The 6,415-nt window shown below is 41.1% G+C and overlaps 1 non-coding gene across 1 annotated transcript; it reads right to left on the bottom strand.

Annotated features, from left to right (window-relative positions):
* Window positions 1-275: 275 nt before the first annotated feature.
* LOC131257284 (small nucleolar RNA R71) lies at window positions 276-382 on the bottom strand. The gene has a single exon (XR_009177292.1). It is a non-coding gene; the product is annotated as a small nucleolar RNA R71 (small nucleolar RNA).
* Between the last annotated feature and the right edge of the window lie 6,033 nt (window positions 383-6,415).

Here is a 6,415-nt window from a genome sequence, read left to right as displayed (position 1 = left end):
ACGGACATCAAGCCAGGAGTTATCCAACTCCTTCCCAAATTCCATGGACTTGAATCAGAAAGTCCATATTTACATTTGAAAGAGTTCGATGAGATTATAGCTACATTATGTTTTCCTAATGTATCTGAGGATACAATTAGGCTGAAACTCTTTCCTTTTTCCTTAAAAGAGAAAGCTAAGACGTGGTTACATTCACTGCGTCCTAGATCCATTGGCACATGGAACGACATGCAGAGGGAATTATAAAAAAATTCTTCCCACATCATAAAACGATTACCCTCAGAAAAGCGATCATGAACTTTGCCCAAAAGGAAGATGAAACATTCTTCCAATGTTGGGAAAGGTTCAAAGATTTGGTCAGTTCATGCCCACAACACGGATTTGAAACGTGGCGCATTACAAATTTTTTCTATGATGGATTGACATCTTCCATGCGCCAAATGGTCGAGACAATGTGTAATGGAGAGTTCATCAACAAAGATGTTGACGAGGTATGGGATTACCTCGATAGTCTCGCTGAAAAAACACAATCATGGGACTATTACCCAATGGCGAACACCACGTCTAGGCCGACTCAATTAAAGGAGAAAGGTGGATTATATCTCTTGAAAGAAGAGGATGATCCCAAGTGTAAAGTGACTACGCTCATAAGGAAAGTTGAGGCCATGGAAGGAAAGAAGGATAAGGTCAATGAAATTGTTTGCGGCATCTGTGATTGCAACATTCACACAACTGAAAACTGTCCTACAATACCCGCCTTTCGAGGAGTGTTGAATGAACAAGCCAATGCCGTAAACAACTATCAAAGACCTTTTACTGGACCTAACTCCAACACATACAATCCTGGCTGAAAAAATCATCCAAACTTTAGTTGGAGGAATGGACAAACGGCGACTCCTCCAGGTTTCTTCAATCAAAATCCAAATCAAGTGAAACCTCAAGAGGAACCGGTTCAAAATCCCATATAAGAGCTGGCTCAGGCAATGCTGGGAATCACAGATTTTATGCAAAAGATAGATTCTCGTATGATGGTTATAGAAAAGGGGATGCTTCCTGCACAACCTCTCCCCAATCCTAAACCGCAGTACGAGAATAATGATCTCAGCTCTTCAAATCAGATGGGGCATGCTAAATCCATCACCACTCTTAGGAGTGGGAAGATCATTGATAAAACTCTTCCGGTTAGGCCCGAAAAGCCTCAAGAACCAAAAGAGGACAACAATGATGGATCCAGTGATGCCCCACAAAAAGTAGAACCGGAACTTCTAGAGAAGCCAGTTGCTCCATTCCCCCAACGGTTGGTTTCACCAAAACCTCTTTCTAACTCTCAGGATATCCTAGAGGTGTTGAAACAAGTGAAAGTCAACATTCCTCTACTTGATGTCATTAAACAGATACCTTCATATGCCAAATTCCTGAAAGACTTATGCACGACCAAAAGACGGAAAATTATTCAAAAGAAAATCTTCTTGACAGAGAAAGTGAGTGCCATCCTAAAGCAAGACGTGCCACAGAAATTCAAGGATCTCGGTAGCCTAACCATATCATGTGTAATCGGGAACCATCGAATTGATCACGCACTTCTTAACTTAGGAGCAAGCGTCAATCTGATTCCCTACTCGGTATACAAACAGTTAGGTTTGGGTGAATTAAAATCCACCCTAACCACACTACAACTTGCTGATCGCTCTGTTCGTGTACCAAGAGGGATAATTGAGGATGTGTTAGTCCAGGTCGATAGATTTTACTACCCTGTAGATTTTATCATCCTGGACACCGAACCCATCAATAACATGAGCACTCAGATACCCGTCATTCTTGGTCGCCCATTCCTTGCCACGTCAAATGCAATTATCAATTGCAGGAATGGTATCATGACTATGTCTTTTGAAAATTTGACATTGGAGTCAAACATTTTTTTCAATAACGGTAGCAACTCAGAGGATGGTGACGATTTCCACGACATTAACATGATTGACTCTTTTGTGGAAGATACGACACCGCTGACCTTATCCTCCGACCATCTGGAGACGTGCCTGGCCCACTCCCATGATTTTGATGATGACATGATTAGGGAGACGTGTGCCTTACTTGATACTGCACCGGTACTTGAAGTTAACCGGTGGAGGCCACAATTTGAAGAGTTACCACAAACCGATGTAGTGCCTCTACCGTCTAATCTCAAGCCGCCGAAGCTTGACCTAAAACCTTTGCCCTCTGATTTGAAATATGCCTATTTAGGTCAAGATGAGACATACCCGGTGGTGATCTCTGCCCACCTGGAGAAAGAACAGGAGAGTATGCTCATATCTACTCTCATTGAGCATAAAGGAGCCCTGGGATGGACGATAGCGGACCTCAAAGGAATCGATCCCTCGATTTGTACTCACCGCATATATCTTGAGGATAATGCAAAAACCGCTCGGCAACCACAACGTAGACTAAATCCAAACATGAAGGAAGTGGTTAAGGCCGAGGTTCTTAAACTATTGGATGTGGGTATTATATACCCTATATCTGATAGTTAATGGGTGAGTCCAACTCAAGTGGTCCCTAAGAAGTCCAGAATCACCATCGTAGCCAATGCTAATAATGAACTCGTGCCAACTAGAGTCACTACTGGTTGGAGAATGTGCATTGACTACAGGAAATTGAATACCGTCACGAGGAAAGACCACTTTCCTTTACCATTCATTGATCAGATCCTGGAAAGGTTAGCTGGTCATTCCTATTACAGTTTTCTTGACGGGTATTCGGGCTACAACCAGGTAGAGATAGCCCCTGAAGACCAGGAAAAGACTACATTTACATGTCCTTACGGCACCTTTGCCTATCGAAGGATGCCATTCGGACTATATAATGCTCCTGCCACCTTTCAGCGATGTATGCTTAGTATCTTTTCTAATATGGTGGGGCAATACCTAGAGGTCTTCATGGACGACTTCTCTGTTTACGGTCCATCTTTCAGCAAGTGCTTGGAAAGTCTTAAATGTGTGCTGAAAAGATGTGAAGAAAAGAACTTGGTACTTAATTGGGAGAAGTGTCATTTCATGGTTCAGAAGGGAATAGTCCTTGGGCATATCATCTCGTCCAAGGGAATCGAGGTAGATAAGGAAAAAATCGATCTTATCTCTAACCTACCCCCACCCAAGAACATCAGAGACGTGCGATCCTTCTTAGGACACGCAGGATTTTACAGGCGATTCATAAAAGACTTTAGTCTCCTCTCTCCTCCTTTATGTAATCTTCTTCAAAAGGATGCTCCGTACGAGTGGACTGAGCAATGCCAGGAAGCTTTCACCAAGCTTAAGGGCACGTTAACCACTGCACCTATCATGCAGCCACCCGACTGGAGCCTTCCTTTTGAGCTTATGTGTAACGCTTCTGATTATGCTCTTGGAGCGGTCCTAGGCTAGAGAAAAGATAAGCGGCCCTACGTCATTCATTACGCAAGTAGAACTTTAAATTCTGCTCAGGTAAACTACTCGACTACGAAAAAGGAACTCTTAGCTGTAGTGTTCGCCTTGGACAAATTTAGGTCCTACTTGATCGGATCTAAGATCATTATCTACACAGATCATACGGCACTTAAGTATCTTCTTTCTAAGAATGATTCTAAGCCTCGTTTGATACGATGGATCCTTCTACTCCAAGAATTTGATTTGGAAATTAAAGACAAAAAGGGAGTAGAGAACGTAGTGGCCGATCACCTTTCTCGCCTTAATACCTCTGATTCCCTTGAGGCGACCCATATAAATGATATGTTCCCTGATGAACAATTATTCAGAATCTCCCATTCACCTTGGTTCACTGATATTGCCAATTATCTTGCTACAGGTGCCATACCGACATGGTGGACTGCGCAAGATAAGAAGAAATTCTTCACCGAGGTGCGCAACTTTTTCTGGGATGATCCTTACTTATTTAAATATTGCCCAGACCAAATCCTAAGGAGATGTGTACCAGACGATGAGCATCAAAGCGTCATCTCCTTCTGTCACTCACAGGCCTGTGGTGGTCACTTTTTTGCTAAAAAGACCACGGCCAAGATTCTACAGTGTGGCTTTTACTGGCCCACTATATTTAGGGACACTCATGAGTTTTGCAAAGCTTGTGAGTGTTGTCAGAAATTGGGAGCATTGTCCCGTCGAAATATGATGCCTTTGAATCCCATCCTTATCATTGAAGCATTTGATTGCTGGGGCATCGATTTCATGGGACCATTCCCCCAATCGTTTGGGAATCTGTATATTTTGCTCACCGTGGATTATGTCACTAAATGGGTCGAAGCGATTCCGTGTCGAAAGAATGACCATCGTATGGTCATTAAATTCCTAAAAGAAAACATCCTTTCTCGATTCGGAACGCCTCGAGCCATCATTAGTGATGGGGGCTCACACTTTTGTAATAAACCATTTGAGAGCTTAATGAAGAAATACGGTATCTCTCATAAGGTGAGCACCCCATACCATCCACAGACAAGTGGACAAGCTGAGATTTCCAATAGGGAGATCAAACACATTTTGGAGAAAACGGTTAACCTAGATCATAAGGATTGGTCAATCCGATTGACCGATGCCTTATGGGCATACCGTACTGCCTTTAAAACCCCTATTGGAATGTCTCCCTTTAGACTTGTCTATGGGAAAGCTTGTCACTTGCCTGTGGAGCTGGAACATAAAGCGTACTGGGCGATCAAAAATCTTAATTTCAATCTAGACAACGCTGGCTCGCTACGCAAACTTCAATTAAATGAACTTGAAGAAATCCGGAATGATGCATACGATAATTCGAGAATTTACAAGGACAAGATGAAAGCATTTCATGACCAACAAATTTTACGAAAATCATTCACGCCTGGTCAGAAGGTCCTTTTGTACAATTCTCGATTACATCTCTTTCCGGGTAAGCTTCGATCTCGTTGGACCGGCCCTTACATTGTTGTCACTGTTTTTCCATATGGGGCCGTTGAGATAAGAGATCCCGACAATGGCAAGGAGTTTAAAGTTAATGGACATCGATTGAAACCATTTGTCGAGAAATTTGATTCAGAGGACATGTCCATGCCTCTGACTGATCCTGTTTACCAGGATTGATCTCCTAGTCTGATGGAGGTATAGGTAGGTTTCCTGTTTTCTTAGGACTAGGGTAGTTGCTTTATTTGTCTGGCTGAAGACGGTAAACTTAGCGCTCCTGGGAGGCAACCCAGCTCTTCATTTCATTTCGTTTATATCATTAGTTAGTTCAATGTTTGTGGGTAACATTACTACAAACCCTCACGAGACTACAACTCGTCCACTAGGGGTAACCTAGGGGTTTAAAGGCTTGTTGCATACGCTAAATGCAATCGAGAGCACCTACGAAAGTGGTATAGGTAGGATTTTGTCTTTACTTTTGTTGGTTTCTCTCTTGTACTGACCCCCTTTTTACGTACATAGCTATGGAAAGCCTCTTAATTCTTTCAGGTATTATCATCCCATCACTTCTCATTTACTTATTTTTGTCCCATGTGCATTGCATGCTTATTTCTTTTACATTGAGGACAATGTAGATTTTAGGTTGGGGGTGGGAGATTAGGTTACCTAATCAGTGTTTTCTTCATCTTGAGCAAAAATTGTGAAAATTTTTAAAATTTTTTCTGAACATTCTTGTGAATTTGAAGTGATTTTGATGGCCATCTTGGATTTAGAATTACAAGATAAGTGAATGTTGGTGATTTACTACTCTTGGATTTAGTTGCTCATTAGATTTCACAGTTAAGTTTGAATTATTAATCCATGATTAGAAGTTGTAAACATTGATTGAGTCATGATTTCACATGTCACATCTCGCTTACACATTAAGATTTCAGTTTGAAACTGAAGGGTTAATTTGGTAATCACTGAGCATGACAAAAAACCAGCCTAAAAGATTTGGCCATCAGGGTATAAAAAAAGAATTACACCATGGGTTTGCTCCCTATAGGTGAGGATTCGATTTTCCATGATTAACAGTTGGAAAGAGATGGGCGACTAGTTTCACCATAGGTTTGCTCCTTATAAGTGAAAATTTGATTCCCATCTTGAAATTAAAAAAAAAAAAAACTAGAAAAATGAAAGAATGATCTGTGAGCCAAAGTTCTAGCTTAAGTGATGGTAGTTATGATTTTTTTGATTGATTTCCAATGATGTCAAGAAATCGACAATTTGATCTCTTAATGATCGATAAGCCAATATTACACTATACACCCATGGAACTCAATGTTTGGAATTTTTCTAATTGATGGATTAATACCTTGATCTTGACTATGAACTTTACTGTGCGCATGAGTCTAGGAGAAAGAAATACCCAACATTCATGAATCTTAAAATTCTAGGATCTGGATTGTTTTTCAAAAAATAAAAAAATCACTTGAGTCTCTAAAAATTGTCATGTA

This window comes from Magnolia sinica, chromosome 9, assembly GCF_029962835.1.
Source record: "Magnolia sinica isolate HGM2019 chromosome 9, MsV1, whole genome shotgun sequence".
NCBI lineage: Eukaryota > Viridiplantae > Streptophyta > Magnoliopsida > Magnoliales > Magnoliaceae > Magnolia > Magnolia sinica.
The sequence above is the reverse complement of the archived record's forward strand: the minus strand, read 5'-3'. Positions and strand labels throughout refer to the sequence as shown.